The sequence below is a fragment of the Bufo bufo genome, chromosome 5, assembly GCF_905171765.1.
Source record: "Bufo bufo chromosome 5, aBufBuf1.1, whole genome shotgun sequence".
NCBI lineage: Eukaryota > Metazoa > Chordata > Amphibia > Anura > Bufonidae > Bufo > Bufo bufo.
Window position 1 is genome coordinate 321,781,723 of NC_053393.1, and position 26,879 is coordinate 321,808,601.

Genomic DNA, 26,879 nt, shown 5'->3' on the forward strand with positions numbered 1-26,879 from the left:
TACAGTATATAATGAAGTGACAGCACTCACAAAAAATCTCCATCCCAAGATACTGTCCATAATCTTCTATACTTCTTTAGAGTCCTTGATATAGCTAGGTAATCATTGAACAAGATGTTGGGGACATCCATTAGACTTGTCCCCAAATGTTGTAATAATGACCTAACCCACTTGTGGGGTGCAATGGGGTTGGTGGGAACGTATTGATCTAGGAGTGGACATGAAAAATTAGGACCACTGCTGCTGCTCCTCCAAGACCCCATAAGTATTTTTTCTGATGTTACTGGTGGGATCAGCTGACCATCTCCTACAAGTTTAAGAAATCCCAACATTTTGTGGATCTCCAATTCAAAAAGTCCACCATCATGTACAACAAAGATGGACTCTAGACAGACCCATAGACTTCTATGGAGCCAGTCTAGTGCAGCAAGGAGAGAGAGTGCTCTATGTGCACACTTCTTTCCCCTCCTTCTAGAGGCCGATGGGGGTCTCAGCACTCAGACTCCCTACTTGTGCTGTTCCTTTCATATTGAATTTCTGCACTGTATTATTTCTTGTTTTACCTATGTTGTTTAAATCTATTGTTCTCTGCTGCCATCTGCTGGCCGGAATTTGTATGCTGCACGCCTCGTTCGTTGTCTATAAAGTTATCTCTGGCGTGGTTTTAGCAGCCTTGGCCTGGTCACTTCCTGTAGCCTTTTTCAGTGCTGCATTCTTTGTGACTGGAGACACACACCTCGGCTTGTGAAGGCATCAGTTTTTGACCAGCAGTTGCCTCAGCAGTTAGCCTCAGCAAAGACATCCACATCACAGCATCTACTGCATTCCTGTATTACATCACTGTATGTCACTGCTCTGGATCAAATAAACCCCCGTTTGATTGCATCCTCATGTCTACGTCTGGATCCATCTAACCTGAGCATCTGCCGGTCCGGTCTGCTCCACTGCTTGGATACGAAGGTAGGACAGTCACAAAGTCATTATCAGTTACACCTTCAATCGCCTTCATGTGGGGACAGAACAGTCAAAAACTGCCTTAAAGCCTTATACCCCAGTAAATACCCGTCTGAATGTCCAATGCCGGCTACAGGTTCCCTCAGAGCCCAGTGCCACACTCAGGAACCTCCCCTGCAACAGGCCCACTCCCAGCAAATCTGCCCGGCAACAGTGCACGTCCCATAAGCCCAAGGGGAAGCACGGCGTGTCCGCAGTAGATATACTCTCGCCTGGAAGTCCTCCACTACTCGCCAAGCCACTTTCTACATCCTATATTAACCCTTGCTCGCACGATATAAGGACTGTTCACACACGCGGGGCCTCCCTCAAACCAAAACCCTGCTATCCACTTAAAACACCTTGGGAAACTCATCGGGGTGCCTCATCTGAGCCGCACAGCAATTTTCAGCCCCCAATTCAAAAGTTCATTTTCTTAAAGAGACAGCGCACCTTAAATAAAAATGGCCGAAAAGGACCTCGTACAGTTCCCCAGTGATGAAACAAAACAAATGCTACCTGATACTGATCATTATGAAGAGCTCGAGGTAGAAACCACACTTCCAGCAGACCAAGTCACGCGACCAACGCGCTCTCTCAAACCAACTATAAAGATCACAGAAAATTATCACACCAGGAAAGATGAGCTATGTGACAACCTGGAAGAGCTATGGGAACGAGTTTCCTCCCTCATATCAGGATTTAAGTCCTCCTCAGGCGATGCCACCAGTTTACAAGTTGCCGTCGGGCGGCTGAACGCAGCCCATGAAAGATACAAGAGACTGTCCACAAGGTATATAACCTTTCTAAAAGACTAATATTGAAGAAGCCCCGTCAGAATTGTGCAAGGCAGAATCAATAGACAGACAAAGAGACGCCATGGTGCTGGACGCTAAAGATAAAGTGGAACTCCGTTTCTCTCATTTGCAAGAAACTAGATCACACAGATCGCATTCATCCAAACATTCCTCGCGGTCCTACAGATCATCATGCTCTAGAAGCTCCACCCTGAGCGACAGATTACTAGAGGCCCGCATAAATGCAGAGCAATCCAAAGTGAGGCGTTCCTTCACCGAAAAAGAAGTCCTTGCGAGGGCTGAAGCAGAAGCCAAGAGGGCAGAAGCGGAGGCAGAAGCCAAGAGGGCAGAAGCGGAGGCAGAAGCCAAGAGGGCAGAAGCGGAGGCAGAGGCTCGAATAAAGATCCTTGAATCAGAGAGGGAAGAGGAAATCGCATTAGCAAGAGTAAGACTACTTGAGCAAGCATTGAGCCAAGGCCCTGATTCAGTCTGCTTACCACCAGAGGAGATAGACGATCCAGCTGATCGCACCAGCGACTACGTACTGAAACAGTTACCTGCACCACCCCCAGTGTGCAGTACTGTCCAAGCCAACAACACTGAAGTCAGCTCTACCTGCAGTGCCAGTGACACCCACAGCACCTGAGCAATCCAATAACAGTCGCCCAGACGCACCCTCTCAAGGACAGTTATTACAGCAAGATGGCTACCAGGTGTTTCCTGGCCTACCTCCACAGCTCAAGCAGCAGTCATCAGAATCTACAGAGGCTAGACCACAGCTCAACCCTGCAGCAACATCATTCTACCCGGAAGCATCTCACCCTTTCACGCCACGCAGCCTATACGCCCCAGGGGCATCACAAGTTGTCATGGCAACAAGCAGTGAGAAATCAGATATGTCTGAGTTTGCCAGGTTTATGGTGAGCAGAGAGCTAATTAACACCAGTCTCTCAAAATTTGATGACCGTGCGGAGAGCTATAGAGCCTGGAAGGCAACCTTCATAGCTGCCATCGCCAACCTCAACCTAACTGCAGAGCAGGAGCTCGACCTCTTGATCAAATGGCTGGGCCCAGGCTCCACAAATCGCATCAAGAGCCTTAGAACTGTCTATGTGGGACAAGCAGAGGCAGGTCTCGCTGCAGCCTGGCAGAGACTCGAACGCACCTTTGGCAGCGCAGAAGCAATAGAGAAGGCACTATTCAGGAGACTGCAGAACGTCCCCAAGATCAGTCTCAAGGATGTCCATAAGCTTCAGGATTTAAGTGATTTGCTCATGGAACTGGAGCTTGCCAAAAGAGACCCTCGTCTGTCCGGGCTGTGCTACCTGGATACAGCCCATGGGGTGAACCCAATTGTCGTGAAGTTACCATACAGCCTGCAAGAGAAGTGGGCGGCATCAGTCTCAAGGTACAAAAGAGTGCATGACGTCACTTTTCCCCCATTTATTCATTTCTGCAGATTCATCGATGAACAGTCCCAGATGAGGAATGACCCCAGCCTCGACTTCCTGGAGTTCAATACTACAGCCTCAGTGACACCATCATCAAGGTATGAAAGTATTGTGCATAAACACAGAGACTTTAAGAGCAGCGTGAATGTTAGAAAGACTAACCTACCATCATCTGCAGTACCCACTGGTAAACAGTACACTACCTCATCAGGAGACAAGGCCTTCAATCGTGAATGTCCCATTCATAAAAAACCACACTCACTGAACAAATGCAGAGGATTTAAATCCAAAACCATACAGGAGCGCAAGAAAGTCCTCACCGAGCTTGGGGTATGCTTCAGGTGCTGCGCTTCATTGGAGCACATGGCTAAGGACTGTAAATCCATTATCAAGTGTGAGGAGTGCCATAGTGAAAGACATGCCTCAGCTATGCACCAAACTCCACTCACAAGGGATTCACCTGCTGCCGTCACCACCAGTCCTGCTCCAAGTCATGGCGGGGAGCCCCAGAACCACGCTAACACAGCCACTGCTGTTTCCTGCTCATGCTTGGACGTATGTGGGGAGGGCCAGAGTGAGAAATGTTGTGCCCGCATATGCCTAATCAAGGTCTACCCGGAGGGGCTACCAGAAAAGGCAGTAAAAATGTATGCCATCATTGACGACCAAAGCAACCGCTCCCTAGCAGGACCTAAATTCTTTGAAGCCTTTGGAATAAAGGGACCGTCAGAACCCTACATCTTAAACACCTGCTCGGGTCGCATAGAGACTAGCGGCAGGAGGGCACAAGGATTCATCGCTTGTTCCGTCAGTGGAAATACAGAAATACCTCTACCGACGCTGATCGAATGCGATCAAATACCCAACCATAGGGATGAAATTCCTACCCCGGAAGCTGCATTTCACCATCCACACCTAAGGCACCTAGCCAACGTTATCCCACCTATGGACAACAACGCCGAGATTCTACTCCTGCTTGGCAGAGACAATCTAAGGGTACACAAGGTGCGTCAACAGTGTAATGGTCCCGACTATGCACCATATGCCCAGAGACTGGACTTGGGATGGGTAGTCATAGGAAATGTATGCTTGGATCAACCAAAAATCCGCTCATTCAAAACGTACGTGCGTGGAGATGGACGCACGACTTGCATTAAGCCTTGCCCTCATCACTATGAGGTGAAAGAGAAGCCTCCAGACCTCATACAACCACCTGACGACATTCCTCCCTTTGCTGACAACTTGGGAAGATTAGTCTTTCACACAAGCAAGGACGATGATAAAGTAGCTTTGTCAGTAGAGGACAGAGAATTTATCAAGATAATGGACAATGAGTTCCTTAAAGGCGAAACCAATCAATGGGTTTCTCCATTACCCTTCCGAGCTACCAGGGTGAGACTCCCGAACAATAGGGAACAAGCTCTGTCTAGATTTAACTCTCTTCAGCGTACCATGAACAGTAAGCCTGAGATGAGAGAACACATCGTTGCCTTTATCGACAAAATATTCCGCAACAACCATGCAGAACCAGCTCCATCCTTAGGGAAGAACGACGAGTGCTGGTACTTGCCTTCATTTGGAGTGTATCACCCACGGAAACCTAATCAAATTAGGGTTGTTTTCGACTCAAGTGCCAAACATCAAGGTGTATCTCTTAATGATGTCCTTCTCACAGGTCCTAATCTGACGAATAACCTAGTTGGAGTGCTGATGAGGTTCAGAAAAGAGCTCGTTGCCATCACCGCCGACATTGAACAGATGTTCCACTGTTTCGTAGTCAGGGAGGACCACCGGAATTTCCTCAGGTTTCTGTGGTACAAGAATAACGACACCAACGCAGAGATGGCAGAATATCGTATGAGGGTACACGTATTTGGAAACAGCCCTTCACCTGCCGTGGCAACTTACGGCCTTCGGCGAACTGCCTTAGAGGGAGAATCCGAGTACGGTAAAGACGCCAGAGACTTTGTAGAAAAGGACTTCTACGTAGACGATGGACTCAAATCACTACCGACTGAAGAAGCGGCTATCGATCTGCTCAAAAGGACTCAAAGTATGTTGTACCAAGCTAAACTTAGACTACACAAAATTGCTTCAAACAGCCTGGCCGTTATGAGGGCCTTCGAATCAGGCGATCATGCACCAGGATTCAAGGACATTAACTTGGGACTGGACAGTCCACCTGTGCAGAGGAGCTTGGGCCTCAGATGGGATCTCTCGGCTGACTCCTTCGGTTTTCAGATAAGTTGTGCAGACAAGCCATTCACAAAGCGAGGCGTCCTATCAGTGGTAAACAGCCTATTTGATCCGCTGGGATTTGTAGCGCCCATTACCATACAAGGTAAATCTCTACTGAGACAGTTTTCTGAAACAGTCAAGGATTGGGATAGCCCACTTCCCTCCGAGAAAGAGCAAAAATGGGAAGCCTGGAAGCGATCTTTGTGTGCCTTGGATGAGATCCATATCCCGAGATGCTATATTAAAACTTCACTTTCCTCTAGCATAAAGAAAGAACTCCACGTGTTCTCGGACGCCTCCACGGAGGCCATCGCAGCGGTTGCCTATCTGAAGGTGACAGAACCCAACAACCAAAATCACGTTGGAATAGTCTTTGGTCCAGAGTTTCTGCTTGGAGAGGCGGACGAATGTGTACAGGAAGTTTTCAGCATCCAGGATCCGGATAATGATCCAGAAATCCGCACTGAAGTTAATGCATTAGTCACTGGAACAAAGCAAACCGCCAGCTTCAGTTGTCAGCGCTTTGAACGTTTCTCCAGTTGGATGAGACCCATCGAGAACGTCCCTGATGGGTGAACAGGACTGTATCTAGCTTCGCAGATCTTCTCCATTCCAAGTTGGAAAATAGGACTAATCTATGTTTTGCATTCTAACATGTTTTTCTTTTACAGGTTGTTTATATTTTATGGACATTCGTCATAGTGAAATCCCCAAAGTGAATTTCAGACGGGGAGTGTGCTGTTCCTTTCATATTGAATTTCTGCACTGTATTATTTCTTGTTTTACCTATGTTGTTTAAATCTATTGTTCTCTGCTGCCATCTGCTGGCCGGAATTTGTATGCTGCACGCCTCGTTCGTTGTCTATAAAGTTATCTCTGGGCGTGGTTTTAGCAGCCTTGGCCTGGTCACTTCCTGTAGCCTTTTTCAGTGCTGCATTCCTTTGTGACTGGAGACACACACCTCGGCTTGTGAAGGCATCAGTTTTTGACCAGCAGTTGCCTCAGCAGTTAGCCTCAGAAAAGACATCCACACCACAGCATCTACTGTATTCCTGTATTACATCACTGTATGTCACTGCTCTGGATCAAATAAACCCCCGTTTGATTGCATCCTCATGTCTACGTCTGGATCCATCTAACCTGAGCATCTGCCGGTCCGGTCTGCTCCACTGCTTGGATACGAAGGTAGGACAGTCACAAAGTCATTATCAGTTACACCTTCAATCGCCTTCATGTGGGGACAGAACACTACTATCAAAACTTTAGGGGGGGGTCATTTCCGATCAGAAACATGCCTATATTAGGCATATTGCTGGCTCAATTTGTGACTTTCCTCCGCTCACACCAGGTGTAATGGGAGGGGAAAGAGCCTCTACTCAACTTCAGCAGATCCAGCACAGGAGCTTAAGACTGGCGTCTAAAATCGCCAGTATTAATAAAGGACTCCCTTTATTTGCAAAGTTAGTGACCAAGTCCCTTACTCAGCAGGGACTGGTACATGCTGAGATATTAAGAACTATAATAGCGTCACTGTAGTTACTCGTTGGTCAGTGATAGGTTCCCTTTAACTAACGAGTCATCAACTTTATGCTGCCCATACTAATGACTCACAGAATAAAGAAAATTTTCTTCCAAAGGGGGTATAGACAAAAATATCACTGAAAAAATTAACCCCTAAAATTTTACCTTTACTAGATACATTTAAAAATTATACACAAAGCCCCAAAATAGAATATAATAAACTTGTGTCAATACATCGACAAATATCCTGTGCCTACATATCAGTGTATAATCATATAATGTATGCACAGTAAGTCAGAAAACAGCAAGGACAATGTGATGACACTTGATCTGCTATTAAAAGATCTCTATGATGCAGGAAAAAAAACCACCATGCTTGTAAACCATAACTCACGGTTACTTGATACCATTCACTGGCTGCCAGGAAGTCTTCAGGGGTAGCAACCAACAAATAGGGTGGGGAAGAAGTTCTATCCCTGGGGTAACCCTACAGATATCACAACCTACAAGCGGAGCACCCGCCCCAAAAGGGGCGACGCCACTTCTCGGTGGTTAAATCCTGAAAAGCCCTGGATGTCACTGCTATAATATCCTCTTTCAGACACGTTTCAACAGGTGGCAGTATCTACGTGGTTTATCAGGGGGATAAACTTACAGCACGTGGACGATGAGCCAATACTGCCAGTTGTTAAAACAAATTGTACGATACACCAAAAATTTGGGTACCTAGATAAAAAGCACCTTTTATCTAGGTGCCCACATTTTTTGTGTATCTATCATATAGTACCACCTGGTTTAGCAACTGGCAGTATTGGCTCATCATCCAGGTGCTGCAAGTTTATCCCCCTGATGAACCACGTGGATACTGCCACCTGTGGAAACGTGTCTGAAAGAGGATATTATAGCAGTGACATCCAGGGCTTTTCAGGGTTTGGCCACCGAGAAGTGGTGTCGCCCCTTTTAGGGCGGGTGCTCCACTTGTAGGTTGGGATATCGGTAAGGTTACCCCAGGGATAGAACTTCTTACCCACCCTATTTGTCGGTTGCTACCCTTGAAGACTGCCTGGCGCCCAGTGAGTGGTATCAAGTAACCGTGAGTTATGGTTTACAACCATGTTTTTTTCTGCATCATAGAGATCTTTATTATGCAGATCAAGTGTCATATTGTCCTTTTTTACGACTTACTGTGCGTACATTATATGATTATACACTGAGGTGTAGGCACAGGATATTTGTTGTTGATGTGTAACATCCCAGAGTATGTCACTAAACTCTGTCTCCCAGCTTCATTATGTTAAGATGTGAATGTGTTAATATCTGATGTAATCTCACTGTGCATTGCCATGTTTATGTCTGTATTTTATACATTTGCTGTAATTTCCATGTACACCAGCAGGTGGCAGCAGTATGTAGCAGATAGTCTGTAGGAAAGTTAGTATACCTAGACTGGAATAGACCATTCCAGCCTAGCTTCCCCCATCTGAGGAGGAGTGGAATGTGCCCACTCTTACTTCAGAGGGAGGGCAGAAGGTTCTAGGCAGTGTACCAGCCACCCCCTGTTGGGGCAGGCTGCGTAAATAGGAGCTCCCAGAAACAGGGATCCCAACCAAGGATTCAGGCATTTGCTAGGCCCAAAGCAACATCCCCAGCCTGAGTTCCTTACCTCAGCTGGATGACAAAGAAAGCAGCAACTGCAGAACTTCTAGATCTCCAGGACGAAACCACCATTCCCTGCGAGCAGTCCTGTAAGTACAGATGCCAGATACAAGGAGAAGATAAGTACCTCCATAGCTAGTCAGGCCCAAACCAAGCAGAACCCAAGACAGAGCAGAAGACAGATACCTGCCAGATCTATAGGCGTATGTTCGGATGCAGAATATATAGATATAATTCCTGCCACATATTGCCAATACCTGCTGGGACCCTAGACTATTGCTGTATAATTGTATGGATCTAAAGCTGCCACTTATAACATCAAGTAAAGACAAGTTGGACCCCATCTTCTGTGTGGAATTCCATCATTCCTACATTACTCCTATTTACAGCACTCATTTTGTTGCATGTGAGCCAGGATACAGGAGTCCAGCCGTACTACAGGTAGGAGACACCGTTGACACAATACAGAGACAATATCCCCCTCTGGCATTCCTCACCTAGTACGTGAGCTATATCATCTTAAAGGGCCCTGCTACAGTACCTGCGCAAGCTGCAACTGGCGTCACGAACTAAAAACCATTAATTTTGCGCCAGCGTGCATCTGTCCCAATCCGGCTTACTGCAGATGTATTGTACACAAGTTTATTATATTCTATTTCAGGGGCCGTGTATCATTTTTAAATGTATCTAGTAAAAAAAGTTAAATTTAGGGGTTCATTTGTTCAGTGATATTTTTGCCCATACTAATGGCAGCATAAAGTAGAGATAGTCGAGTTGATTTCAGCGGTCTGTCATTTAAAAGTTAAAAGTGGTTGCCGAGAACCGGCATCACAATCATTGCAGACTGGGCATGGAAAAGAGTCACGGCCACCTGAGAAGAGTCATGATTATTCATGAATTCCTGCTCTCCCTGCCCACCTGCTGATGACTGACAGGCTTCTACCTAGTTTTCTCCCTTTCTCTCTAGGAGAAAACTGCCAATCTTCAGCAGATGGGTGAGATCGCAGGAGATTATGAATAACCAGGACTCTTCTCAGGTAGATTTTACCCTTTTCAAGGCCTGGGCTGCAATGATTATGATGCTGGTTCTTAGCAATCACTTACGTTTAGCTCATGAGTGACACCACTAACATCAGCATTTGTCACTATTTTATGGTGCCCTCAGTGAGGTCAGCATAAAGTTGATGACAGGTTCCCTTTAAATCACTCATCTAATCTGGTTGGTCACCATAAATATATATATATTTTTGCTTCTCCTTGTCTGATATCTATGATTCCCTATGTCTGCATCTCCTCCTTTCCCACATAGTATTTTTTTTAGAACCATTTTGCTCTTATCACTGCAAACGCTTGGAGGAATATTATCCGACTTCCTCTGGTCTGGTAAGGTTTAGATTTGTGGCCTCCTAAAAGAACCAAATCTGAGAATAGTGATGGTGTCTGTTGTACTGTACACAGAGAAATTAAAGACTAGTTTAGACTGGCTGATGGAACTGCTGATTGTCGGGAAAGAAGCTTCCCTGCCAGACAGTCTGATGCTCACTCAGTAAAGGAGACCGCTGTATTTACATGCAGCGATCTCCTTCACAGGAGGACAAAAGTCATATTTAAAAAAAGTTAGCCATTATTTATTTAACTCACTTATCAAGATAAAGATCTGTAGGACTGCTGCATTGAGACATTTTGTCTTGGTATATGCAGGCAGTAGGATTATCAGTGGATAACTGGCTTGGAAAACGTTACCAGATCAGTGAGAGGTGGGAACAAAGAGCATAAGTTGTATAATAGAGGAGACTTAAGGTCTCTTTATGCGGCACAAGGAGATGCAGATTGTCAGGAAGGAGGAGTGGAGGTGAAGAGCTCCATTTACATGCAGTGATCGCCTCCACAGTATGATAACAATCAATCATCTTCATACATCTGCATTGCTTCCGAGCAGCTGTCCAGAAACGATAATTTACCTGCAAGCACTAATACCAGTTTAAACCGATGAACGAGTGACATGGTCATTTATCGAGCGATAGGCTGCACCTTGAGACGGGCAGATTGTCAGGAACTAGCATACTTTATAATCTGCCTTTAGATGCCAAAGTGAAACAAGCCCTTAATCTTGTAGAGAAAGTTAATACAAGACACTTACTAATGTATTGTGATTGTCCATACTGCTTCCTTTGCTGGCTGGAAAAAAAAAAAAAAAAACACACACACAACACCAGCCTATGCACACTCCTGCGGTCCAGTCCACCAGAGAGGCCTGTGTCTTTTCCTTTAGTGTGCAAGCACGGCCACTGCATTCATGTAGATGCAGTTAACAAAAGGCACTTACTAATGTACTGTGATAATCCATATAGCTTTCTTTGCTAGCTGGATTCATATTTCCATCACATTATACACTGCCCATTTCTATGGTTACAACCACCCTGCAATCCAGCATCTGTGGCCGTGCTTGCATACCGTACTATACTCATGCAGTCCGGGCCACCATAGAAGCCTGCACTTTTTCTATACTGTGCAAGCACATCCACTGCTGCTGGATTGCAGGGTGGTTATAAAAATGGAATTGAGCAGTGTATAATGTGATGGGGAAAAAAATGAATCAATCCAGCAAAGAAGCCAATATAGACAATCACAATACATTAGTAAGTGGCTTGTATAAACTCTCTCCATGATAAATGCCATTTGATGAAGTGGCAACCCCTTTAATGTACTATATTAATGTATTGTATTATATTATACAGTTCTCCATGTCTGTATGTTTTCTAGTGCGAGTCAGAGGTAAGCTTCTAGTTACGATGATGAAGGGGTTAAAATTGTTACAACACTGTTGTAACAGGAAGTAAATTGCTTTGGAAATAGAGTTTGCTGCTTGTGACACCTTGCCATGACCGAGAACCAGAGGCGTAACAATAGGCAGACCATGCGACTGCCATGGGGCCCAGTATTTGTTGGGATTATCTCCTCTTCTGGAGGTGAAAACAAAAAACAAAACAATTTTTTGCAAATGAGGTAGTGGAAAAATGGCCCAAGGGTTTAGGCAGAAACCCTTCTGTCGTGTGTGTGTGTGTGTGTGTGTGTGTGTGTGTGTGTGTGTGTGTGTGTGTGTGTGTGTGTGGGGGGGGGGGGGGGGGGGGGCTGGTTTGATCCTTGCTATGGGGCTCTTACTTTTCTATGTACGCAACTGCCGAGAACTATGCAGTTTTTTCGTTCCAAAAGTGCAAGTGTCTGACTACGTATTTAAGGATGTAAAAATACCCATTTTGCATCTTCATGGCATTCTGTAGTTTTACCTACACATGTGGAAACTTCTTTTAGTCCCTGCTGCTGACTCAGGATTTACCTCCCTGCACTGAATAGACTTACATTATGCAAAGCTGCCCATCCCCACCACTACTAGAGGGAGCCTAGAAACTCATAGCACAGTAAACAAATTGGGTTTAATTTGTATTAATGGTAAGCAATTAGGAGGGCAGACAGGTCTCTAAGTGCAATGAGCAGGACACTGGGTCAGTGGGCATGCTATGCAGTGGGTCAGTTTATGTGTATAAGTTCGTGACACCAGTTGCAGCTTGCGCGGTACTGTAGCAGGGCCCTTTAAGATGTAATAAGCTCACGTACCAGGTGAGGAATGCCAGAGGGGGATAATGTCTCTGTCTAGCAGATATGGTAGTGTCAACGGTGTCTCCTACCTTGGTACGGCTGGACTTCTGTATCCTGGCTCACATGCAACAAATTGAGTGTTGTTAATAAGAGTAATTGAGGAATGATGGGATTCCACACAGATAATAGGGTCCAACTTGTCTTTACTTGGTGATATGCAGCTTTGATCCATACAAGTTACAGCTTTAGTCTAGGGTCCCAGCAGGTTTTGGCAATATGTGGCAGGAATTTATATGTATTCTGCATCTGATCATATGCCTAGAGAAACTGGCAGGTATCTATCTTCTGCTCTGTCTTTAGTCTGCTTAGTTTGGGTCTGACTAGCTGGTGAGGTAATTTTCTTCTCTTTGTCTTAGGATCTTTACTTACAGGACTGCTCGCAGGGTATGATGGTTTCTGTGAAGGGCTGCTTTCTTTGTCCACAGCTGAGGTAAGGGACTCAGGCTGGGAAGGTTGATCTTGGGCCTCAGCAGAGGCTTGGATCCTTGGTTGGGGTCCCTTGTTCTGGGAGCTCCTACTAACACAGCCTACCCCAGCAGGGGGGCTGGTTACACTCACTAGAACTTTCCTTCCTCCCCCTGAAGTAGGATGTGGGAACATTCCACTCCTCCTCAGATAGGAAAAAGCTAGCCTGGAATGGTCTATTCCAGTCTAGGTCTATTAACTAACCATGGTCTGCTTACATATTGCTGCCACCTGCTGGTGTACATTGAGAATTACAGCAAATATACAATATAACAGGCCTGGAAAATGCACATTATGGAGAGAGTGATGCAAACTTATACCAGATGACAATATACATACACTTAACATTATGAAGCAGGGGAACAGAAGTTTAGTGACATACTTCAGGATGTTACATAAGCAGCCTTCAATATAAATTGACGCTTTCACTAGGGATGTCATGGTTATGACCCTGAGCTTGACTAGAATTATGGTTCTTTTCTTAAAGTAATTCACATAATTCTTTATGGTACAAAGCGAATCACACATCTATGTAGCACACAAATAGAGGGTATTCAGACCTTCAGTCAAAATTCAAGCACAAAACATGGAGAAAAATGGTTAAATATGCATTTATGAAGGTAGAGATGCAGTGGCCAGGTACGGGTGGTTAGTGTTTTTGTCATGACGCCAATTGCAGCGTGCGCAGGGCCCTTCCAAGGTGTTATAACGCACGTCCCAGATTAGGAATGCCAGAGTGGTGTAATGGTTTATAATGTCTCTGTAGGGTAGTGATAATTGTGTCACGGTGTCTCCTACCTGGGTACGGCTGGACTCCTGGCTCACTTGCAATAAATTTGAGTGTAGTGATAGGAGTAATAGAGGGATTTTGCAGCCGAAATGATGTCCAGACCTTTAGATGAAGTTCAAGTGTTTCTTTACTGAAGATAAAACTTGTATCCAAGCAGTATACAGCTTTGGTCTCTGGTCCCAGCAGGTTTTGGCAGGAATAAGTACTTCTGCTTTAAATTTGGAACTTGCAGGATAAGTCGTCTGCTTGGTAGCTCTGTAATTGTGACAGGAATTAATCTTCTGCACTTTTCTGTAACTTCTGCTGTATGGGGACAGACTAGCCGAGGAGGAATGGCTTCTCCTAGGTCTCTAGACTTTAAGGGGTTATCCCATCTTAGACAATGGGTGCATAACGCTAGGATATGCCCCCATTGTCTGATAGGTGCAGGTCCCACCTCTGGGACCTGCACCTACAAGGAGAACGGAGTGGAGAAAGTTCAGGAGGGCGCACTGCGCATGCGCAGCCGCCCTCCATTCATTTCTATAGAGCCACCGAAAATAGCCGAGCGCTGCCCTGCCATTTTCGTCGGCCCCATAGAAATGAATGGGAGCAGTGGCCGTGCATGCGCGGTGCGCTCCCATTCACTTCAATAGGAGAGGCGGGGAGCTGCGCCTGGTGGTGGACGGACCCCGGGAAACCCGGGGTCCTCCAGCCACAACTCTCCCCGGCTCAGTTCTCCTTGTAGGTGCGGGTCCCAGAGGTGGGACCCGTACCTATCAGACAATGGGGGCATATCCTAGTGATATGCCCCCATTGTCTAAGATGGGATAACCCCTTTAACTCACAGATGATTTCTCAGGGGATGCCTTCTTCCTGTAACTCTGGAGGTTGTAGTTAGTTTTCTGCTTCTTCATCCAGCTGAGGCTGAAGGTGCTCAGACTGGGAATATGACTAAGGTTCAGACTAAACAAAGTCATTGCTGTCTTCCTTATGCAGGGGGTAACTAAATCTGGAGCTAACAGTTTTTTCCCCTCTCTTGCTGCAGGAAGACGGAATAGTCCACCTCTCTTCAGTAGGGGGGCAGAATAAAACCAGATTGTTCCACTCTGTACTGCCATAACATTAAAACCAGCTCTACAAATGATGCTGCCACCCAGTGGCGTCGCTAGGGAGGGGGCCACAGCCCCCCCTACATCACGCTGTGCCCCCCCAACTAAAATGCCCCCCCCCAAGTGAGCCACCTCACTGCCGCAGTCGGGTACAGGGAGATGAGCGCTTCCATTGCGCTCATCTCCATAGTAATCTGCCTGTGCTGCGGCAGTGCAGGGGAGGGAGAGGTGTGTCCCTTTCTCTGATCGGCTGCAGGCACTAGGCCGGCAGCCTATCAGAGACCGGCGCAGGCGGCACGATGACGTCATCGCGCCGCCTGAGCCATACAGCGCAGGACACAGGCCGGAAGAGGCCTGCATCGCATCGCTGACATGGAGGTAAGTATAACTTATATTTTTTATAGGCAAGTATAACTTTATATTTTTTTTGGACTGGCACAATAAGGGGGGGGCATTTTTTGCATTGTCACATTAAAAGGAGAATTATTTCTACTGGGGGGGGCATTATGGTGGGCTTTATTACTCCCCCATGGTATGACCCCCTAGTAGCAGCACCAACCTCTCCCTGCTCTGTGACCCCTCTGCCCCTTCTCCAAATCCTTATTATGAAATCTCTCTCATTAGGATAAAGCACATCAGCTCCGCCGAGCCCACCAGCCAAGTGTTGAAGTGGTGTCAGAGATCCCCAAGCAATTGTAAGTTTTCATGTGAAATATGTTTATGTTATACACATATAGCCTACACTGTGCCACACAATGTACAGTATACCACTACACTGTGCCACACAATGTACAGTATACCACTACACTGTGCCACACAATGTACAGTATACCACTACACTGTGCCACACAATGTACAGTATACTGCTACACTGTGTAGTCTGTTCTATAAGCACCCTTGTTCTGTGGCGGCGGACAGAAAATAATCTGGAAGTGCCCCTCTCGAGACCAGGCTCTGGATCCGCCACAGTTTAGAAATGTCAAATGTACACTCCTGTGAAAGGCGGGGAGGGAGATCTGTGCAGGACACTGTTATGGAGAGGGAAATGGGGATGACACTGTCATGGGGTGGATCTGTGGATGACACATATAGCATAGGATGCTATATATACGGTATGTGGCATCCACAGATCCCCCCCATAGCAGTGTCATCCACAGATCCCCCTCCCTATAAAAGTGTCATCCACAGGCAGCTAGGACATGTTGAAATCTGAGTGATTTAATTTATTTTTTAAACCACAGACAGCAGGACTTTTCTTCCCTGTTGCGGTTTTAGGTATTGGGTAAAGTATCGCAGCATTTCTAAGCGTACTTGTGTAAATGTATCGTTGTTATAGCTGCCCCCCCTACTTTTGCCCTGGCCCCCAGTGTCCCCCCCCCCCAAAAAATTTGAAAGCTAGAGACGCCACTGCTGCCACCTGCTGGTATACCAGGAAAATGACTTGAACAATTACATTAACATAGGTTTATGCACATTTGTGGAGAACATAAGCAAAATCACATCTGATGACAATATACAGGCTCTTAACAGATAGTAGCAGGGTAGAGGCGTGTAGTAACACAACTCGTGGGTGTTAGAGATAATTCTAAAGAGCTCTCTGAAATCCAACATTGAAAAGTATTAGAATGGCATCAAGTCAGTTCATGAAACTTCTTCCTCTCCTAGATATTCCGCCATGAACTATGAGTGGTAATATGGCAAAGTAGAAGATTTAGGTACCACAGCAACTCAGCCATGACATGGCAGAACATGTAAAGTTAGAGCAGAGCTGCAATGTGCAATGAGCCGGACCGTGGTACTGTTACACAGACGCCAAATTATGCAGTGGGTCAGGATATGGTTATAATAATCTATAGTTTTTGTTTGTGATGCCAATTGCAGCGTGCGCAGGGTACAGTCACAGGGCCCTTTTAGGTGTTGTAACACACGATCCAGGTTAGGAATGCCAGAGTGGTATAATGTCTGTGTGGTAATGGCAATAGTGTCAACAGTGTCTCCTACCTTGGTACGATTGGACTCCTGGATCCTGGCTAACTTGCAATAAAATGTGTGTTGCTAGTAGGAGTAATTGAGGGATTTGCAGCAATAATTGAGATCCAGCCTTGGAATATAGTTTAAACTTGTCTTTACTATATGCAGCTTTTTATCCATGCGAGATACAGCATTAGTCTGAAGTCCCAGCTGGTATTGGCAATGTATGGCAGGAATCTATTCTCTGCTCCATCATGTGCCTGGAGCTCTTTGCAGGATAAGTCTTCTGCTTGTGGCTCTGTAAAATGGCAGGAATTTTTATCTTCTGCACTGTCTTCTGCTATCTTAAGGACTGACTAGCTAAGGAGGAATTTGGCTTCTCCTGGCCTCTGGACGGTACTCAGTTGGCTCACAGGGTATGCTTCTTCCTGGAATACTGGAGGTGGCTGCTTGCTTCTACCAGCTGAGGCTGAAAGGCTCAGGCTGGGAATGATTATCTTTTGTCTCAGCAGAGACAAGATACTGGCTTGGATCCCTAGAACTGGGAGCTCCTACAAGCACAGCCTTCCCCTAACCGGGGTGGCTGCACACTAACACCAACTTCCTTCTCCACCCATGAGGCAGGATGTAGGAACATTCCACACCTCCTCAGAGGGGGGAGCTAAACTGGAATGTACCATTCCAGCCTAGAAACACTAAACTGTAGCTAAGTCCCTGTTGAACACATTGCTGCCACCTGCTGGTGAACATGGAAATTACAGCAACAAACATGTACAAGGCTTAAAATGCATATTTGAGAGAATGTGATGGAAAATTACACAGGATGACAATGTTAATGCCCTTAACAGGTTGTAGCAGGGTAAAAGTTTTGTAACATAACTCTGGGATGTTACAGATGTTTATTAAAAAGGGCTCCTGTCAGCAGATTTGCACCTCTGAAACTGGCTGACCTGTTGCACGCGTGCACGGCCGCTGAAGGCATCTGTTGGTCACATGCTCATGTGCCCACATTGCTGAGAAGATTACAATTACTTACCGGTAATTTGTTTTTCCTCTAGCCTCCACAGCTGCACGGATTGACAGGAGGGTTACCCCACCTCCCCCAGGGACAGGAAACAACGTGGAGATCTTTAAAGGAGTTGTCCGGGTCCAGAGCTGAACCCTGACATACCCTTATTTTCACCCAGGCAGCCCCCCCTGAGGCTAGCATCGTAGCATTTCATTAAATCGCGCAGGGCAAAGGAGAGCATCAACTCCTCCGATGCATAAGTCAGGGGGGATGCAGGGGTGAAAATGGAGGTATGTCGGGGGGGGGTTCAGCTCTGAACCCGGACAACTCCTTTAAATAGCCCCCTCGCCTTACCTGCTCCAGTAAATAACCAAGAAACTCTGAAATGGATGCAACATAAATGTTATTTAGCTATTTTTCAAATAACAAAAATACCTGCATATGGCATCAGATTATCACATAAATGTGTGGGGGGGGGGGGGGGGGGAAATATCCCGTGCCGCTGTGGAGGCTAGAGGAAAAAACAATTATCGGTAAGTAATTTTAATCTTTCCAAACGCCTCCACAGCGGCATGGATTCACAGGAGGAATAAGAGAAATTAATTAAACTAGGGTGGGACCACTGCAGATATCATTTTCACGCAGAATGTTAAGTCCTTATTTTTTAAAACACATCTAACTGATAATGTCAAAAAAGTGGAAGGTGAAGACCAGGTGCCTGCCTGGCATATTTGTTCCAGCGAGACATCTGACTCCGCCCATGAAGCCGCAACTGATCAGGTTGAATGAGCTTTTAGTCCCTTTGGAGAAATTACAATTCTTAAAGTTGTAGCAAAACAGGATTGCTGATCTGATCCATCTTCCGATGGTTGTTTTGCTTGCAGTCTGCCCTCTATTTGGTCCAGCAAACCGAATGAAGAGTGTCTGTCTTCCTGAAGGTTTCTGTTGCTTTCAGGCAACCTAACACATCTGCGAACGTCCACATTATAAAAAGGCCGCTCCTCCGGACAACCTGTTGGAGAACCGAATGATGGCAACAAAACTTCTTGCAGACAGTGAAACTTTGAGACCACCTTAGGTAAAAGTGAGAATGTTTCAGCACTATCCTATCATCTCTAACAGTTAGATAGGGAGGTCTACATGAAAAAGCCTGTATTTCACCCACTCTTCTAGCTGTAGTAATAGCAACAAGGAAGACTGTTTTAAAATGACAGTAATCTTAAAGGGATTTCAGATAATAGCTCAAATGGGGAATCAGTTAAAAACAGACAAAACTAAATTTAGGTCCCAAGGAGGGACTGTAGACCTAACTATAGGTTCCTTCCTCCTTTCCCCTTTTATAAATCTTTTAACAAGATCTAACTCTGCCAACTTTGTATCGAGAAAGGCACTTAGGGCTGAGATCTGGACTTTTATGGTACCGACTCAAACCTTTATTTATGCCTGCTTGTAGAAAATCTAGAATGATAGATACATCAAAGCCGACAGAAGACTTTACACTATCTTGAGAATTTTAAAAATGCTTCCCAGACTATGGTAAATTTTTGATGTAATAGGTTTACGATTACATAATCTAGTAGAAATTACCGCCTCTGAAAGCCCTTTTTAGGGTACTTTCACACTTGCGGCACGACAGATCAGTCCTTCCGCTATTTCGCCATGCTGCCACTCCGTCCCCATTGACTATAATGGGGATGGGGTGGAGCTCTGGCGCAGTATGGCAGTTTCACCGTGCACTGCCATGCTGCGCCGGAGCTCCGCCCCAGTCCCCATTATAATCAATGGGGACAGAACGGCTGTCTGGCGAAATAGCGGAAGGACGGATCAGACAGGGTGAACAGCCTGTCGGATCCGCCCTGCCGCAAATGTGAAAGTAGCCTTACCTTAACATTTCCCGTTCAGGTTCCAAGCTGCCCGACGTAGTTGTGCCGACCTGGGGTGGAAGACTGGACCCTGATGGAGGTGGTCTGGGAAAGGAGTCAGGATCCAACAATCCCCTGCTGACATGTTCAATAGTAAGGGGAACGAAGATCTTCTTGGCCAATATGGAGCCACTAGAATTAGTTTGGACTTTTCTTGTAATACTTTTGATAGAATCCTGGGTATATGGGGAAACGCATACAAGATCTCGGTCGGCCAAGGATGGGAGAGTGCCTCCACGAACAAAGGTTAGTCTTTGTAGGATAGGGAACAAAATTTCTCCATCTGTCTGTTCTGCCGAGTCACAAACAGGTCTAGGTGTGGAATCGACCACTTTGTTATCTGAAGGAATATTTGTGGATTTAAGCACTATTCTCCTTCTTTCAAAGTGTCCCCGCTTAGAAAATCTGCGATCCTGTTCTTCTTTCCCCCTTATATGAACCGCCGTAATTGACTGAATCCCTCTATAGGCCAGAAAAAAAATAAATAAATAAAATAAAATAAAAAATTTCCTTGATACTTTTGCCAGGGACGCACTCTTTGTACCTCCCTGTTTGTTCAGGTAGGTGACTGTAGTGATGTTGTCTGATCGAAATAAAGGAAAAGATAAAAATCCTAACTGAAGAGCTTTTAGGGCTTTCCACACTGCTGAGAACTTCCTTAGATTTGAGGATAGTCTTAGATCTTGACACCATGTTCCCTGTACTACGGACACATCTGAAGCCCCCCCCCCCCCCCCCCCCAACCGGATCTGCTGGCGTCTGTTATTGTTATCGGGGCTGTCACCACGACACTACATCGCATAGGTTTCTTCTGTCTAGCCACAATATTAAAAAGAAAGAGTCTTTTACATGTTGAGTGACTCACCTTTCTTTTCTAATGAGAACATGGTCTTGTCCCAATTTAACATGAACGTCTGTAGCAGCAGAGAGAGTGTGTTTGTGCCCATCTTACTGCCAGAATTGATTTTTGCCAATTTTTCTACAGAGAGGAAAGTCTTCAAATCATAAGATGCGAGTCTAACATTCCAAGAAAAAAAACTTTTTTTCGGGATGAAGATCTGATTGTTCTAAATTTATAATCCAGCCTAGGTCTTTCAGATCCTGCTGTACTATGTTCAAGTGATACTCTAAATTTTCTTTCGATTTTGCAACAATGAGGAAATCGTCCAGATAAGGGATAACAAGTATCCCCTTCTTATGTAGGCTTGCTACTACCTCTGAAATTACTTTTGAAAAGACTCTGGGGGCCAATGTTAGGCCAAAGGGAAGGACCTGGAATTGAAAGTGAAAAAAATAAAAAATACCCCCCGACTGAACCGCAAATCTCAGATATTTGTGGTGACTGCTGCACCTAGGAATTTGATAATAGGCATCGGCAGGGTCCAAGGCTGCCATATAAAATGTCTTTCCCAAGAAGATTTATTGTAGATTTAATAGTTTCCATCTTGAAATATTTGTACAGAACCTGGCGATTTAAGTCCTTTAAATTTATAATTGTTCTGTGAGAGCCATTTGGTTTTGTTTTTTTTACTAAAAAGATTTGGGAATAAAAGCCTGTCTACTTCTCCAGGTGGAACAGGAACTATGGCCTTTTTCTGAAGTAATATCACCAATTAATTTATGAGCACTGACTGGTCTTTTTTTTAGTTCTTTGGTAATGCAAAAAAAAAAAACACATTGAGGAGGGGAGGAAAAATTCTATTCTTAGACCTGACGATATTACGTCTAATACAAAGGGGATCTGGAGATCTTTTCCCAGGAGGAAAAAAAGCCTTCCTTCCACTGCACTTCTGGCATCATTGACTGCTAGGTTTTTGGGAGGGATTTGCTGGGCTAAAGAGAAAACCTCTACCAGTCTGCCATCTTGTGGAGGAGCCAAAATTCCGTCTTTGACGAAAAAATTTGGGTTTGGTCGGAAAACCTTTTTTTCCCTATTTGTGGCTTTCTCAAGTATATCAGAGTACAGACCCAAATACTCTGTCTCCCTTACAGGGGATACCACATAAAACTTCTTTTTTGAAGCAGAATCCCCTGACCATGACCTCAGCCACACCGCTCTTCTAGTGGCATTAGAGAGGGCTGCAGATATGGCCGCCAGTTTTACGGTATCTATGGAGGCTTCCGCCAGAAACTTCGCCGCCTGTTTAAACATAGGTAAGGAGGCAATAATATCCTCCCTTGGAGTACCTGCCACTAAATGCTCCTCCATCTGGTTAATCCAAATGGACACTGACCTGGCAGTACAAGTGGCTGCTACACTTGGTCTTAAAATGGCCATAGAAACTTCCGGGGATCTTTTTAAAAGAAGTTCACTTTTTTTGTTTAGAAGACCTATGTCCTCAAAAGGGAAAGCAGTTTTTTATATTTTTTGGCTACCGGAGCATCTACTTTAGGGCATTTATCTCAAAGGGTGGTACCCTCTGAAAACGGATACTTGCTCTTAAAATTTTTAGAGACCCCAGGCTTCTTTTCTGGGTCCGACCATTCTTTATTAATAAAGTTTGATAATATTAGAATGGAGAGGGAAAAACTCCCCCCCCCCCAACCTCTAAACATAAGGTCCTGTACAGATTTTGGTTTAGAGTCTTCCAGATTTAAAGTCGCCCTTATGGTTTTCAAAAGAGAATCTGTCTCTTCAATGGAACAAAGGGGACGACCAGACTCATCGTCAGAAGAATCAGAGTTGGACGCCCCTTCATTAAAACCTTACTCCTGGATGGTTTTAGAGATGTGGACGCCAGTTTAGAGTCCACAGCGCTGCACACTTCCTCTTTAATAAGGTTTCTGATATTATCCAGAGAGGAAGGAGATTCTTCTGATACAATTCTTTCCAAACACTTCACACAGAGGGTTTTTTTTTTGACCGGAAGGCAGTCTATTTTTGCAAATTGAACACTTTAATACGCTGAGAAGATTCAGCTGACTTTTGCGTATCCCTGAAATAAGAAAATGGTCAGAAGGAAGTGGCCTTAGGTCATAAAAGGAAATGGGTATCCCCTCACCATGGTGAAAAAAATAATTTTAGTCACCTGAAGTGAAACATATCTGTTACAATAGTCATTTAGAACTCTTCCAGGGCAGGAGAGCTTACAAGGCTGAGGGCTTTGGTCGGGTCTGCAGAACTCCGGACACTGTCTGAATCCCTTGGAGTAGACATGATCCACTGCACCTGCTGTTCAGCAAGACGCTGGAAAAAAAAAAATGCTCGTTGCCTAGAGGAAGTATGCTGGCACCAGCGTTCCTGAGATAGTCTGCAATCATGTGACCTGCCCATCCTCTCGCGATAATTCGCACGAACGTTGCCCGGGGCTGCCTCCACCAGAGGACTTATGCCAGAGAACAAGGAAGGGCTGCACCGTGAACCCCACGGCCCTGTTCTCCACACAGCACAAGAGGAACTATGATCTTCAGCCGGGCGCCAAGAAAGAACATCCGCACATCCCAGAGGAAACAACTGGACCAGGTAAGGGGAGGAGGCTATTTAAAGATCTCCACGTTGTTTCCTGTCCCTGGGGGGAGGCAGAGTAACCCTCCTGTAAATCCGTGCTGATGTGGAGGCGTTTGGAAAAAATAAAATACACAAATGAGCAATGGAAGTGCTGCCAATACACAGGCCGATGCAAAGTGAATGAGTAGAAATGATCACTACCACAGTTCTATCATCGGTAGCACATCCGTGATTACACAGGGAGATATGCCGAGTCCATTATCGTACCATTTTCATCCTGATAAAATATGCAAGTCAGTCGACAAACGAGTGATTGCTTGTTTAATCAGCACCACGATTACATAGGCCAGTTATCATGAATAAGAGCTCCCATGGACACTTGTAATTGGATTAGTATCGTGCAGTGTAATATGGGCGTAAAGAGATTTTCCAAGAGTGATTAAACAGGTTCCAGCAACATGGCCGCTGAAATCGAAGACACATACTTACCTCCGTGAAGCCTCCATCTTCACGTCCTGGAGCAGCAGTTAACATCCGGCTGGCTATGGGCCTGGTCACAAGGACCGCTCCAGCCAATGACTGGCTTCAGCAGTGATGTGGCCAAAAGCAGCATGTCACCAATAAAGCCAGTCAATTGCTGGAGAGGTGCACATGACCATGCCCATAGCCATCTGGATGTAATCAGCAAAAGGACAGGAAGATGGAAATATAGGCAGCGTGGAGCAGGAAAGTATAAATCTATTTAAGGGGCTATGTTGCAGGAACTTAAAAAAAATAGTTTTACTGGTAAGTGGCGACAATTTATTAATAGGAGGCAGAATTTGAAGTAACGCTTTCCATCACTGCAGAAGACGGTGCTCTCTGGTAATTACCATCGCCTGCCTACCCAGCTTAGTAACCATTAAGCACTTTCCCTTACAAGTGGGAAAAGCGTTCACTGGTTAATCCTTCAATGACCAGGCCTGAAAAGTCCTTAGGCCCCTTTCACACGGGCGAGTATTCCGCGCGGATGCGATGCGTGAGGTGAACGCATTGCACCCGCACTGAATACCGACCCATTCATTTCTATGGGGCTGTTCAGATGAGCGGTGATTTTCACGCATCACTTATGCATTGCGTGAAAATCGCAGCATGCTCTATATTCTGCGTTTTTCACGCAACGCAGGCCCCATAGAAGTGAATGGGGTTGCGTGAAAATCGCAAGCATCCGCAAGCAAGTGCGGATGCGGTGCGATTTTCACGCATGGTTGCTAGGTGACAGTCTATTCACTGTATTATTTTCCCTTATAACATGGTTATAAGGGAAAATAATAGCGTTCTGAAAACAGACTGCATAGTAGGTGATCAATTGAGGGGGAAATAAAATTAACTCACCTTCTCCTCTTGTTCGCGTAGTTCCCGGTCTCCTCTTTACTTCTTAAAAGATGAACTACCGGCTAGGACCTGTGGTGACGTCAGATCACATGCTCCAATCACATGGTCCATCACCAGGGTGATGGAGCATGTGATCTGACGTCACCAAAGGTCCTTTAGCCCACAGCTCATCATTAAAGTAAAGGAGACCGGGAACTACGCGAACAAGAGGAGAAGGAGTTAATTTTTTCCCCCCTCAATTGATCACCTACTATGCAGTCTGTTTTCAGAATGCTATTATTTTACCTTATAACCATGTTATAAGGGAAAATAATAACATCTACACAACACCTAACCAAAGCCCGAACTTCTGTGAAGAAGTTCAGGTTTGGGTACCAAACATGCACGATTTTTCTCACGCGAGTGCAAAACGCATTACAATGTTTTGCACTCGCGCGGAAAAATCACGGGTGTTCCCGCAACGCACCCGCACATTTTCCCGCAACGCCCGTGTGAAAGAGGCCTTAGGCTCCTTTCATATCTGCAGATAACTGGGTGTGACGGAGCCTAAAAGACCCCATGGACTATAATTGGGTCCGTTCGGTGTCCGCTCAGAATATGATTATTTTTTTCCTTTTCAATTATATTTTTGCCATATGTGTCAGAGGTCTTTAACCCCTAGGTACTTAGGGGCGTACCGGTACATCCCAACTTTAAACAGACATTGCGGCACGGCAGGGGTTAATAGGAACAGGATGCCTGCTGATATCATTCAGCGGGCATCCTGTCACAACGCCGGGGGTCAATTCAGACCTGCGGTTGCGGCGGTGCTGTCGGGTCCCCATGCAGCTGTAGAGGGGACCCGATGGCATGGAAGGCAGCATGATGTCTAAGGAAGGCATCGCGCTGCCTTCCGGTGACGAGCCTGTGAGATCCAGCCACCTGGATCTCACAGGCCGGAAGCTGTATGAGTTACTCATACAGCCAATGCATTCCAATACAGAAGTATTGGAATGCATTGTAAAGGATTAGACCCCCAAAAGGTCAAGTCCCAAAGTGGGAGAAAAAATAAAGTGAAAAAAAAAAAAAATAAAGTTTTCCCCAAAAAAATAAATTAAAAGTTTCAAGTAAAAATAAACAAACGTCATTTTCCCCAAATAAAGTAAAAAAATAAAAATAAAGTATACATATTAGGCATAGTCGTGTCCGTATCGACCGGCTCTATAAACATATCACATGACCTAACCCCTCAGATAAACACCGTAAAAAATAAAAAAAACTGTGCTAAATAAACCATTTGACACCTTACAAAAATCACAAAAAGTACAACAGCAAGCGATCAAAAAGGAGTTTGCCCACCAAGATAGTACCAATCTAACAGTCACCTCATTCCGCAAAAAATGAGCCCCTACCTGAGACAATCGCCCAAAAAAAAAAAAAATGGCTCAGTATATGGAGACAGTAAAACATCATTTTTTGTTTGAAAAAAGCAGTTTGTGTAAAACTTACATAAATAAAAAAAAAGTATACATATTAGGTATCGCCGCATCCGTGACAACCTGGTCTATAAAAATATCACATGATCTAACCTGTCAGATGTTATTTACAACATTCAAAAAATAAAAAACAGCTATTTCTTGTTATCTTGCCTCACAAAAAGTGTAATAGAGCAACCAAAAATCATATGTACCCTAAACTAGTACCAACAATACTGCCACCCTATACCGTAGTTTCTAAAATGGGGCCACTTTTTTGGAGTTTCTACACTAGGGGTGCATCAGGGGGGCTTCAAATGGGACATGGTGTAAAAAAAAAACAAAAAAAAAAAACTGTCTAGCAAAATCTGCCTTCCAAAAACTGTATGGCATTCCTTTCCTTCTGCGCCCTGCCGTGTGCCCGTACAGCTGTTTACGACCACATATGGGGTGTTTCTGTAAACTACAGAATCAGGGCCATAGAGTTTTGTTTGGCTGTTAGCCCTTGTTTTGTAACTGGAAAGAAAATTATTAAAATAGAAAATCTGCCAAAAAAGTGAAATTTTAAAATTGTATCTCTATTTTCCATTAATTCTTGAGGAACACCTAAAGGGTTAACAAAGTTTGTAAAATCAGTTTTGAATACCTTGAGGGGTGTAGTTTCTAACATGGGGTAATTTTTGGGTGGTTTCTATTATGTAAGCCTCGCAAAGTGACTTCAGACCTGAACTGGTCCCTAAAAATTAGGTTTTTGAAAATTTCTGAAAAATTTCAAGATTTGCTTCTAAATTCTAAGCCTTGTAACATCCCCCAAAAATAAAATATCATTCCCAAAATTATCCAAACATGAAGTAGACATGGGGAATGTAAAGTAATAACTATTTTTGTAGGTATTACTATGTATTATAGAAGTAGAGAAATTGAAACTTGCAATTTTTTTACAAATTTTGGGTAAATTTGGTATTTTTTTATAAATAAAAATGTATTTATTTTTTTAACTTCATTTTACCAGTGTCATGAAGTACAATATGTGACGAAAGAA

At 44.8% G+C, this 26,879-nt stretch overlaps 1 protein-coding gene across 1 annotated transcript in view; it reads right to left on the reverse strand.

Annotated features, from left to right (window-relative positions):
• The window catches only part of LOC121001666 (glutamate decarboxylase 1-like), a 233,528-nt gene that overhangs the window by 184,476 nt on the left and 22,173 nt on the right, over positions 1–26,879 (reverse strand). The window lies entirely within an intron of this gene.